A 12,606-nucleotide genomic window follows, 5' to 3' on the forward strand; every position below is an offset into this window, starting at 1 on the left:
GTCAAAAGATCGGTGGAAGCCACGAGAATGTATAAGTTTAACTTTTAAATCACCCAAACAAAAACAACACACGTTTGCAAGGCACAAGAACAAATCAAACAAAAGGATCACAATTAAACATGAACATCTCTTTTTAATACAGAGAAATAAATCCATTCATCTTGTCCATGCATAAAACTATAGGTTTACCTGGGGTGGAATAGATGAATTAGCATACTAATCTGGGTTTTAACTAAAATAGTTCAATTCAAGAACAAACCTTCCAAAAGCATTCACATGGTTTTCAAAAACAAAAAGATCCAGAGAAAACCACTAATCAAGCCAACCTACATTGATAAATTGGACATTTCTTTCTTTCTAATAACCAAGCAGGTCTTGAACTCCAGACACCTCGGTCAAGATAGTGAAACTCTATTGTTCCATCTATCCTATTGTGACCTAAATCTGGGTTTTATTACCGAACAAACAAATGAAATTAGAGACAGTAGCCATTTGATAAGACCAATAATCTGCAGGAATCACTTTCTAGCTATTCCACATATTTAGGGAGATAAGTACTATAGATGCATTAAATCACAAGTACAAACCTAGGCATTTTGTGGCATGTAATAGGTATAACATAACTAACAACTCCTACAAACACAAACAACAAAATAGTACCCTATGACATGCATGCAACACCCGCACCCACACACGCATGCACAACAACAAACACACTCACTTTCTCTCTCACACTACAAGAGCAAAAGCATAAAAAATACACAACAATCCCAATGAATCGGAAGAAGAAAGTAACAATGGTGAATTCATATAAGCTAGACAAAGACTTGTGCATTTCATAACCACATTAAGCTAGAAAGACACCTATGAGATTTGCCAACACGGGAAATTTTCTTAGCTCATCCACCCCTCAAAAAGAGAACACATTTATTTTTATAAAATGTGGAACCATGAACGTGCTCCATTACATACTATAAACAAAACTGTATTTAGCAGAAGATTTAAGCATTCACAAATGCTCTTGATTGTTAATTTATTTTTGGTTAAAGAAAAGCGAAGCAAAATTAAACTAATGTACATTGGAACCATTATAAACGGACATCATACATACGCAAACTACAAGATATAGTTTAGTGAAGCACAAAAATCAATTCCTATGACCAGCAAATCCTATTCCTATAAAATGGAGTTTAGACAAATGTGGAAATGAATGACACAAACAAAGAGAGAGATACACACGCTTGCAGAGGGCATAGAGAGGCGAGTAGAGAGGAGAGAGATCGCAGAGACAGAGAGAGAAACGATAGTCCTACATTATCACTCGAGTAGGGATCGAAGATGGTGTTTGGCGGTGTCACAAGAGGATATCCTCCGGCAGTAGTCAGGCGGTGTCACTTGAGCAGAGATCAGAGGTGGTGGTAGGCGGTGTCACCTAGAGAAATTGCAGAGAGAAAGAGAGAGAGATGATCGATCCTCGGTCTGACGACTGTTAGACAGTGTCACCCGAGCAGGGAGGGAGGAGGTGGTCCGGCTGTGGTCCAACAATAGAGAAAGATTGCAGAGGGAGAGAGAAAAAATTAGAATTAGGGTACAACATTGGGCCTTAATTATAAACCCTATAACGACGACACCTAAATATGGCAGTTATAAAGTGAAACCTACAACAACAACATTCAGTGTCCATTAAATATGACCGTAAAAGTGGTTTAACAACAATATTTGACGGCCACACATGTCACCGTTGATGACATATCAATAACGGTGACGTACAAGGTCGTCGTTATAGAGTAAAACCCTATAATGGTGATGTAGTAATATCATCGTTATTAATCAATAATGATGATATTTAATGACCGTTAAATATTATTGTCAGAAGTGCTTTCACGACAATATTTAATAGCTACATATGTCACTCACATATGTCACAGTTAAATACAACCTATAAAAGTAACATTTATTAATCGCCGTTAGAGACATATCTTTAACGGCGATATATAAAATCGTCATTATAGATAAACCTATAACAATGATATATAAAGTCACTCTTATTGTGACAATTCAACTTCAACAATAGTGGTGACTTTTTGTGTTGCCATTACGCTATTGACCATCATCCTTATAGTGTATGGGGTCACTTTGCCATATACCCTCGTTATTCCAAAATTGATTCTAGCTTTCGCCGTTTATAACTACGGCAAATGAGGGGGTGCAGACACATTGCATCACTCTAGTAGTCCACTCCACTGAGCAGCAAAAAAAAAAATCCTTGAGAAAATCCCACTCCACCCGATCATAAGCTTTTGCTATATCAATTTTGAAGATGATACTCTTTTTCTTGCTATCGGTCATAGAATCGACCATTTTGTGGGACAACAATAAAGTATCCTTCATGTGCCGGCCTCTGAACAATGGCCATAGGTTGTGATTGATTATCCTTTTTAAAATTAGCTTTGTTATTTCCTTATAAACGAAATAACGAAATTGAGTAAACTGATCGGTCGAAAGTAATTTATTATGTAGAGGTTTTTTCTTGTTGATAAGAAATTTTTAATTGCTTTGAAAAAGTCCTTGTTGATGATAGGCCAAAATTCTTGAAAAAAAGGTGGCTGAAAGCCATATGGGCTTAAGGCGCTCTCTGAAAGCTATCTTTTGAATTTTTGCATCTGAAACCTATTTTATTGTCTTGATCTGTGACCCCAAGAGAAGCTAGGCCGGGGAACAAGGCCTAGGATCGAGAGCAACCTTTAAAGAGCTATAAGAAGTAAGACACTACCAAAACTTTAATCTCCTATTGGGAGGATATTGTTCTACCATCATCCCTTTCCAACCGAATAATCTTTTTATTCATCACATTTTTTGTTTACCATATTCTGGAAAACGCCAAGTTTCTATTCCTTTCCAGAATCCATTTGCATTGGGATTTTTCTTCCTGTCAGATTTTTCTGCCTTTAGTCTTCTGTTGCGAGAGGCTTGTATACATGTGTGCAAGTGTAGTAGCCTCCTAACTCCTAATCAAAGTCATCGTCCTTATCTAGATTAACAAAAAATCCAATGTATGATGCATTAATCATCTTGTCATCGGTGTTGATAATTAGGTAATTTTCTCATAAATAAAGTAAGAATGCCCTCAACTTCATATCTTCATTTACTGCCTCCTTCAATTGTTGATTTATTGTATCTTTGTGGACCCTTTTTCTATTTTTTTTTCACAAGTCATATTTCTCCTTCAACCACGACAGTTTAATCCTATCATTAGAAAAAAACCATCTTCATTTGCTCTCAACAACAATCTAGCAAGATGTCGAAAATCACCAAACTTGAATTCATTGACTGGCTTCTCATGACACTTTAATCATGTTATGCATGCAACATCCTTCGGAGCCAACGTAAGCTCAATTTTTGAGAATTGGAATTTGTTGGTGTCCGGATTTCAAATATGTGCATTGACATCTACAAGAGGATGAAAAATCTTCCATGGCATAACACTTGGAACTTTCTAAAGTGTAGCTCATTTTGCCTCTCAAAAGGATTTTTGTACCACTCATGGACTGGGAGCCAACATAACCAATGTATCAATCATTTCAGCTCCTATAATGAGTACAATAGTGCATTTATCAGTCATGCATAGTAAAAAATAAATCTCTTCATAAATCATTGATAGAGCATAGACAAAGTAAACAATGAACCTGACCACGAGGGCATCTCCTCCATTCTTCTCCTATTTGCTGCACTTCTTTGCATTTTTATTTGAGCGTGTTGAGAAGAAACACCAACCATTGTTTCATCAGCAACATAACCAATTCTATTGTTTTTTGTTGTTGGGGACATGCACCATCTTTAGGAGCACTGACTATTTTTCTAAGAAACCCAACAATGTTTTGTTCAAGAGCCCCATCCAACTCTTGTTTATGTTCATCCACTTCCCTCCTTTGTTGTGGCTCCAATATTTTTTTAATTCATCAGAAGCACATGTGTCTCAATTTGTTGTCACCTGGGGACTAGTGGTGGGACCTTAGTTTTAGGATCCATATTTGAAGGTGAAAGACCTTGATAGAGGTCTTTATAATTCTTTTGCACGATAGTTTAGAGTTATTGAACTATTTTTCTGAGCTCTTTCCTCTTTTTCGCTCTTGTATTTGACGCTACTTGTAACGCCCCAAAAATTTTAACCTTAATTATAGTTCAAATATTAAATTTCGAGACTAATTTTTTTTATAAGTATAAGTAAATCAGATCTTATACTGCAGAAACAATTTTTAAAAACGGTTAAGACTTTGGGCGCGGTTACACTAAAGATAACAATCAAATCAAAATGTATGGGATATACACATTTCAAACCACGTATAATATAAGACTGAAATATGAAGACTTTTAATTTCATTTCAAAATAAATAATGAAAAAATACTTCAGTCTCTACATGATCAAGTACTTAAAACAAAAAGATCATGAATACCAAGATCACAAGGTAAGAGTGGACCCTCGAAGATGCAACTCAACCAGCCCTTCGCTCCAACTACTCATCATACTTTACCTGCATTACCTGTTCCCCATAAAACGGGGTCAGACTCGCTAAAGTCAGGTAAAGCAACCCAAACTCAAACTTAAAGAAAATATATCAAGCATTTAAAGGTAAAGATATATTATTCATCCATCGTCAAGTGATAGACAAGAGAACAATATCCTATGAGTCATTCATTTCAAGCATTCAAATATAAAACATTTAAAAACATTTCATCACTTAATATTCTATTCAACCTTAACTCACGTAATAAAGCATAATTTATATGCATTCAAGTCATACAAGTCATCGCATAAATAAATAAATAAATAAATAAATATATATATATATATATATGCATCTAAGACATTCAGATCATTGCATCATTTTTATATGCATTCATAATTCTTATAAACGATAAGTCAAATCACATTTGACCATTCCAACGTGAAACACATGCACATACCTTATAAGTAATTTAGTTAGATATTCATGATACATATCAATCATGATACATAAGTGTGATATATTTACTCAGACAATCATAATGCAGTCATTTGCAATGAAACTATGTAGGCGTGATGTATCATTCACCTAATAAGTCAAAAGTAGTCATTTGTAGGCATGATGTGTCATTCACCTATACACTAACATAAGTGTCACAATCATAACCTCATATCAAGATCTAAAATCAATAAGGATCTGATTATCATATCTGAGTTCAATATATAATTATATTATAATAGAAAAGCCAAATCTATAGATTCATAACTGGCTATCTCAATCAACTCAAAAGATCATCACAATTCATCATAACATTTTATTTATTCATAATAAAGATTTACAAAATTCAAGATGGATTACCTGGTCTAGAAAATATACAACCTCACAAGGAGTTACCGCCCTAGACGGATGGTTTGCCTGGTCTTGGACAATGCACTTTCTCACAGGAATATACTATCTTTGTGGCTACCCGCTCTTGGATAATGCACTTCCTCACAGAGACTTACCGCTCTAGCTGGATTACCTGATCTCGTCATGTACACCCTCACAGAGAATCCTTTAGGAACAGTTCCTCAACAGGTACCATATCTAGTGAAAACTATTGTGGTACATGCATCAATACAATTGACCACTCTCAAGGTCGATAGCCATCAACACAGGCATAAGCATATATACAATCAAAGCATCACATCATACATCACTTCATATGACATTAAAATTATAAAATCACACATTTAACCAATAAGGCTTTATGAACCAAAGTTCACTATTGAACTTAAACATTTATCGCATGCATTCATAATTTTATTTTACGTGGCATTTAAATCATATCATACAAAAACATATTATCTTATGCATCATATCATCGCCACAAAGAACATTGCACTTCATAAATTGAACCTCGAAGCATGCGTAAACAAAACATGAGTTTTATACATGCATACGTGAACTTGCACATTTCATAATACGAAGCAACTAAACCTCAACATACATAACTCTTACGTAGTTCGAGATTTGCACACACGATAAAAGTCATGCATTTTTTCACCACATGAATCAATATATCACCTTAGATATAATTATGTAAGGGTTGGTCAAAATCTCATTGACCATCCTACCATACATCATACGCATATATTTCTCAAGCAAACAAGACATACAAGTTTAAAATAATTTTTAACATTCGCATGCATTCTTCCATACAAGAATAAATGAGTCCATCATATGATAAGACAATATATATAACATTCACATTATGCATTAAACACGACTTATACATATTCATAGTAGTTATATGTGCACCATGTATCAAATTCATACAAACACACAAGACAATATAGTATGCGCAAACTAAAGTATGATGGCACACATTGCGTATATATTATACATTCATAAGTGCATAGGCATTCAAGCTCACTCACAGGTGTACCTGCAGCAAACACACTCCATATTTCGCTAACTACAATCATGACAAGCATGATCTCTAAATTACAATCACAAGAGTCCTAGATATTCAGAACTAAGTGAAGTGTGTGAGCATAACTTATATTTGCAATTTATTTAAATATTCAGTGCAACGACAACATGCTTACACAATTAGTGCCTAAATATGCTCTCTACAAGTTTAGTTAAGGTATCTTACCTTAATAATGTGAAGAACAATGAATCAAAACTCAAAAGATTGAGGAGTTTTTAAGTCCGCAAAGACCGATACCCAAGCAATACAACAAACCCTTCGTGTGCGATCACAAATACCAAAAACTCAAAAAATGTCAATTATAACAAAATTAGCCAAAAAATAACAAATTACCCTATAAATCATTACCAAGAGTCAAATAACACACAAATACACTTCAATAATTTACAAACTCCATCAAAAATATATTTAAATATAATATATATATATAGTAATTTATAGCCCAAAATAGTTCTATAAATGCCAATTATACCCTGATTGGCTTGAATGAACAAATGAATATGCAATAAATAAATAAAAAATTCAAAAGCTAGAAACACATTTCTAATTTGAAGATAAAGAAAATGAGTTCTTTATTTATTAATAATCCTTAAAAATTATGAGTTTTACACCACTTTTGTGTGCTTGTGATTGAGCTTCACTAGATCACTACACTATTGCAAGTCTAGGAGGGGTTTCGTCTAGCCCGTGACTAGGTTACAAGTTCTTAAAACAAAGTAAAACGGAGTCACCTCACACACGCGAGTTACAAGGGAGGTTGTTGCCTAGTTAGGCTACACTCAGCCTTAGCTCAAACTTCTGCCTCACACAGACAGATCACATAAAGAATTCAACTAAGGGAGGTTCACAATTTCAAAGCACTGTGAACAGGCTGCAGGTGAAAGTGCAGCGGCAAGATGCAGTCACATGTTGAAGCTGCGCACGTTGGATGAGGCACAACAAGGCCGTGAAGCAGAAGACTGAGCAAGTTAGGTGCGACAGGAAGGCGCGTTGCAGAAGGCATTGCACGCATGGTCGTGTTGAGAAACTATGTTTTTTATGACACATAATATGATATACTGTCATATATGCTTTAATATGATATGGTGATATGCCTTCATGAAAAATGTTATACTATGACTGGATATGATTTGTCATGCATTTAACGAGTATTTGATGCAAGGTTATTTCCCCTAAGAAGAATGGAGACAACTTGATCAAGTACAACTATTTGATGGAATCATACTCTCTGAAGAAAAAGCTTGATGGGCCATACATTCTTAAATACTATTCAAGGAGATCGACTACTTCAAGATGAAGATTTTTTTTTTAGAGTCATATGTAACAGAACCTTCAGAAGCATGCATACTGCATATTTCATATTACATGCTTTATCATACAAAGCCATCTACTTTCAAAAAGATATGTTTCATAAAAGGATACTATTTTTCAAAAAGCACCTTTTTGAAAACAAATCATTGTACCTTTCTATAAGCATTTATGAAAAAGATATTTTGACAAGATATAATAGCTCATGATTTCAAAAGCATTAATTGTACCTTCTAACATACATTTATGAAAAAGACAACTTGAAAAGAAACAAAAGCTAATGATTTCAAGTATGAAAGAAAAAGACAAAATGAATTTAAGTCATAATACATAATCGACTATCTTGAATTAACAAAACAAATATTATTATATACAAAACAATTATGTTTAGAAAAGACTGTATTCACTTTATACACTAAAGAATGTCGACTTACTTAAAGTCATTATTCTTTCTGTAAGCATTAAAAGCCACCTTAAAAGCATTTGAAAAATGACTATTTATTTAATAATAAAATTCATACTCAAGAATGTCGACTTACTTAAAGTCATCATTCTTTCTGTAAACATTAAATGACACCTCAAAAAGCATTTGAAAAATGACCATTTATAAATAAAGTACTCAACAAAGCATTTATTGTACTTACATGCATTTAACTAAAGAAGTGACGACTTGTAAGAAATATACTAACATACTACAAATCATTAAATTGAGTAAAGACAAAACTACATGATAACTTACACTCTAACATTCAATGTACTACAAATCATTTATTATGAGAATAGATCTTTTACAAATTATATCTCATTTAAAATACAACAACGAATAGTGTACCCCAAATGCTACACTTATGGAAAGAAGACTTTTTCGAAAAAGCAATGTAGTACATATATCTTTTTACATAAAGTTGTTTTTGAAATGACTTGACATCTCATATCTCAAAAGGACAATCATTTCAAAAAGGTAACGACTATTTTCTTGAGGCTATATATACACTAACAAAATAGTTTTTCGACCAAGACTCATGAGCTTACAAAGAGAAAAATTCCTATTCAATATTTGAAAAATAGAGCCTAGAAAAAGAAAGAGAAAAAGTTAAGAAAAGCTCTTTGACAAAGAGAATCATCTGTGTGAAAAGAAAAGAACATTCTGAGAATATTCATTCATGCATTCATATCATTCTGAAGGTTCTATAGGAACTATTGTAACTTTCTGTTATTCACTATATCCCTTCTCTGTTGAGGGAAGTAGACCTGTGTGAAAGAGGGTGTTTCTCTTCTCTGTTGAGAGAGGTAGACCTCTGTGAAAGAGGGTGCTTTTTCTTCTCTGTTGAGGGAAGTAGACCTCTAAGGAAGATGGTGTTGTACTATTTATCCGGTAACTCAGATGTTATAGTGAAAGGCTCAAGTATTTTGCTTGGGGACTGGATGTAGGTCAGTAACTCGACCGAACCAGTATAAATCTTGTGTTTTATGTGTTGTGCCTTATTGCCTATATCTTTTATATTATCGATCTTTTTCATATTTCACTAATCACCCCCCCTCTAGTGGAATTTCATTTGGCATCAGTGCAGGTTTTTCTGGTTTCGACATAACAAGTCTTCTAGCACAAATGGCACCTACCTCCTATGCTCGTGATATTGAAGGACAACACGCATCTCAACCTCCTTTCTTCAACGACTCCAACTATGGTTACTGGAAATGCATAATGACTATATTTCTAAAGTCTATAGATTTTGCTGTATAGAAAATTATTGAACATCCGTACACATCTCCATCCTAAGACTATAGCTTGTGGTCTGATGAAGAAAAGAAGATGGTCAATCTAAATGCAAAGGTTATGAATGCTTTGTATTGTGCCATTGATTAAAATGAATTTAACAGAATATTTATTTGTGAATCTCCTTATGATATTTGGCATTCTCTGGAGGTTATTCATGAAGGAACCAACAAAGTAAAAGAAGCCAAGATCTCATCTTTGGTTCGAAAATATGAGTTGTTCAAAATGAAAAAAGATGAACCCATCACAGAGATGTTTACAAGATTCACAAACATCACCAACGACCTTAAATCTTTGGGAGAAACCTATTCCCAGACTGATAAGGTGAAGAAAATCTTGAGATCTCTCACAACGGATTGAGAGAAAAAGACAACAACAATTGAAGAAGCTCAAGATTTATCCAAGCTTACACTGGATGACTTAATAGGCAATCTTATGGCCTATGAAGTCTATATGAAGGAAAGAAAGGAAGAGGAACAACCTACAAAGAAAACTCTAGCCTTCCCAGCCCTTTCTGAGAATGAGGACTCAGAAAAGGAATCTGAAATCGCGTTGCTTACTCGAAAATTTCAGCGCTTCTTAAGAAAGAACAGGTTGTCAAATAAGCACAAGGAAAAGAAAGATTCTAAGGAAGATTCTATGTGCTATCAATGCAATAAGCCAGGTCACATGAGACGTGATTGTCCTCTTCTAAAAAGGAAATCCAAAATTGAGGAACCAAAGAAAAGGTCTTTTAAGAAGAAGGCTCTGCATGCTCAATGGAATGATTCAGAACCATCCTCAAGTGAAGAGTCAAGTGATGATGAAGCTGAAACCGCCAACATGTGTTTCATTGTAGAAAGCTCTGTAAGTGAATCCTTTGATTTTTCTTTTGAAGAACTTCAAAATGCTTTTCAAGATCTTTTTGAAGAATCAAGAAAAATGATTCTCAAAAACAAAAGTTTGAAATCTGAAAATCTAGAGCTTCTCTAGAAAAATAAAGAACTCATTATTGAAAATTCTGAGTTGAAAAAGAAATTTTTTTTCCTTATGAAATCAGTTCTACTAATTTCAAGACAAAAAATCTTCAAGTAGAAATTTCAGAATTGAAAAGCAAAACTGAAAACCTTATGAAAACGGTTTTCAAGTTTACCAAAGGGAAAGAAAACCTGAATAAACTCCTATCCTCTCAAAAACTCTCTTTTTACAAGAATGGTATTAGTTACTCTCATATAAATAAACCTTCTTGTATGAATAAAAAGACTGTTTTTGTCAAAGGTTCTGCTGAACCTAAGTAGAAGCATTACAACTTTCATACTATGTACTCCTCTAAATTTATAGACAAACCCAAATCAAAATAGATATGGGTACCAAAGTCTCACAAAAAGGGACCCGATCGGGTACCACAAAGATTTTTTACTTGATGTTTTATAGGCTCTAAAGAAGAAGAACAGATGGATACTAGACAGTGGATGTTCAAAACATATGACAGGACATCCTGATCTTTTTGTTGTTCTTCATCATAAAGAAGGAGGAACCGTCACCTTTGGAGATAACAACAAAGGGTTGATAATTGGTATTGGCAATATTGGTAATATCGATAAACCTCTTATCAAAGATGTTCTCCTTGTTAAAGGTTTAAAACATAACCTATTAAGTATAAGCCAAATGTGTGACACAGGTTATAACGTTAGTTTTAAACATGATGCTTGCCTCATAGCAGACACCAATGAAAATATTATTTTAAAAGGTATAAGAAAAAATAATATATATGAATTATACCTAGAAAATATTACTGAACATTGTCTTATAACTAATAATGACTCTCAAAATTTGTGGCACATGAGAATGGGTCATGTTAACTCTAAATATATGTCAAAATTAGCTAAGAACAATTTAGTACGTGGGTTACCTAAAATATCATTTAAAAAGGACTGTTTTTGTGATGCATGTCAATTAGGAAAATTGTCAAAATCATCTTTCAAATCAATAAATATTGTTTCAAGTAAAAGACCTTTAGAGCTTCTCCACCTGGATCTTTTTGGTCCTTCTAGAGTAGCTAGTCTTAATCACAATAAATATGCTTTTGTCATTGTAGATGATTACACAAGATTTACTTGGGTAATATTTTTGAAAAACAAAAGTGATACGTTTTATGAATTTAAAATTTTATGTAAAAAGTTACAAAATGAAAAATCTTCTTCTATCATCAAAATTCGTAGTGACCATGGAGGAGAATTTGATAATGATTTTTTTGTAAATTTCTGTAAATTGCATGGTATTTATCATAACTTTGCCTTCCCTAGAGCTGCACCTCAAAATGGTGTAGTTGAAAGAAAAAATAGAACCCTTCAGGAATCTGCTAGAACTATGCTCCAACATAATAATCTTGCTAAATATTTTTGGGTAAAAGTTGTTAATACTGCATGCTATATATCAAATAGAGTTCTTATCAGGCCCTTATTAAATAAAACTCCCTATGAATTATTCTATGACAGAACTCCAAGGATAGACTATTTTAAAGTTTTTGGGTGTAAATGCTTTATCTTTAACGCAAAAGATATCCTTGATAAATTTGATGCTAAATCTGTTGAAGGCATATTCTTAGGATTATAGTAAAGCATACAGAGTTTTTAATAAGAGTTCAAACACTATTGAAGAATCTATGCATGTCAATTTTTGTGAATCTATTGATCAATCTGTTCATAAGCAAACTAACGATGATGATGTTGAAAGTACAAATTCTTTCTTAGAAAATACAGCTAAACCCAATGAAGATGATCTTTAAAGAACATTTGCCGAAATCAGAGATCATCCTCAAAAGCAGATTTTGGGAGACCTGACCAAGGGGGTTCAAACTAGAGCTCAGCTAGAATGGATTGTAAACATGGCATTCATTTCTCAACTTGAACCAAAGAAGATTGATGAAGTCATCATTGACGAGTTCTAGATGCTATCCATGACTGAAGAACTATATCAGTTCCAAAGAAATGATATCTGGGATCTTGTACCAAGACCAAAAGATCATCAAATTATTAGGACAAGATGGATCTTCATAAACA

Source organism: Nuphar pumila, chromosome 13 (genome assembly GCF_984573655.1).
Source record: "Nuphar pumila chromosome 13, dmNupPumi1.hap1.1, whole genome shotgun sequence".
In the NCBI taxonomy this organism is placed as follows: domain Eukaryota; kingdom Viridiplantae; phylum Streptophyta; class Magnoliopsida; order Nymphaeales; family Nymphaeaceae; genus Nuphar; species Nuphar pumila.